A 1574-nucleotide genomic window follows, 5' to 3' on the forward strand; every position below is an offset into this window, starting at 1 on the left:
ACATCCCTCGTGTTCCCGACTACCTCCAAGGACCACCCTCCTCACCACGAACAGCACTAAGTACACACCGACACCACTGGGAAATGGTCTCCCACGAACAGAAATGTGCCTGTTCTCAAACGCAACATGACCTGCCACATTCCAAAACCGAGCAGAAATGGTGACAGCAGCCTCTTTGTTCTGAAATAAAGGGCACAGGGCACATCACATGCTGGCTTTACTTGAAAAACACCACTGCAACACGCTACGAGTCAGACTTCAGAGGCTCTTGCCCAAGATCTCCCAACACCCCCCCCAGGCTGCTTCCTGGGGAAGGCAAAGGTTTCCACTTAACCTGCTGCTGACCTGAGCTTGCCGGAGCTTTCTGCCCACTGCTGTGCCGGGGCTCTGCTGGCTGAGGTAAAACTGGGGGCCAGCCCCAGACGGACTGAGCCCTCAGTTCAGTCTCGCTGGGGAGAGCAGCAGAAGGGACACAGCTGCGGCCCGGCAGCGCGGGAACCTGGCTCCGGCCCTCGGAAAAGCCACTGCCAGGGGACTGCTACCCCATGAGCTTGCCGGAGCTTTCTGCCCACTGCTGTGCCGGGGCTCTGCTGGCTGAGGTAAAACTGGGGGCCAGCCCCAGACGGACTGAGCCCTCAGTTCAGTCTCGCTGGGGAGAGCAGCAGAAGGGACACAGCTGCGGCCCGGCAGCGCGGGAACCTGGCTCCGGCCCTCGGAAAAGCCACTGCCAGGGGACTGCTACCCCACCCCAGAGCCTGCTGGAGAGGGAAAGCAGGGCGCAACCTGGCAGCTTCGCATCCGTGCTCTCATGCCAGCCCTGCCCTTCACGGCCAGGAAAGCAGCGTTCCAGCCCGGGCAGGGAAAGAACGACTGACACCTCCTGGGTATATTTAGTACAAATCTTTATTTGGGAAATCCAGGGGAAGTTCAGAAACATCCTGAGAACTTGGAGCGCGTGTACCTGCCCTCAGTCACCCACACCGCGCTGCTCCAGCTGGGCGTTCACGTCTATCCAGGCCAGACCAGGCTGGGTCTGTGTTCATTCCAACGTCGGAGTGGAAACACAGCGATACTGGGAAAGCAGCAGAGAGTGCAGAGCTGCTGTGTCAGGGGCTGGGGGGGGGGGGGGGGAGCATCTTCAGTGACATGTTCAGGGAATTGCCTCTACTGGGATGAAATGAGCCAAAGAAATTCAGGATACATTTTGCCTTTAGACACAGGCATGTCAGCGGAAAACCTGCACGTGACCCCCAAGCCGGTGAAATCGATGGCAACAGCACAGTGACAACAATCAGCGTGCGCTTGAGTAGGCACGGGATATGCAGAAATAAAGCCACCACAGAACACTCCGTGCACTACACGCTGTGCCGGTGTCAAGGCACTGTGGGGTTCCTAGCAGACGTATGTCTGGGGGGAACAGAAAGAAAGAAATGCGTATTGAGGGGAAGAATGCCAACAGTGTGTTCAGCTCTGCGAGCAACCATTCCCCTGCCCACGTGCAGAGCACCAGAGCACGGCTCTCTGCGGCAGCCCCAGCGCGGGAGGCAGGAGCGAGAGGACCGTCACAGCTTGGG

The sequence above is a fragment of the Eurypyga helias genome, unplaced genomic scaffold (assembly GCF_000690775.1).
Source record: "Eurypyga helias isolate BGI_N326 unplaced genomic scaffold, ASM69077v1 scaffold39275, whole genome shotgun sequence".
NCBI classification, from domain to species: Eukaryota; Metazoa; Chordata; class Aves; order Eurypygiformes; family Eurypygidae; genus Eurypyga; species Eurypyga helias.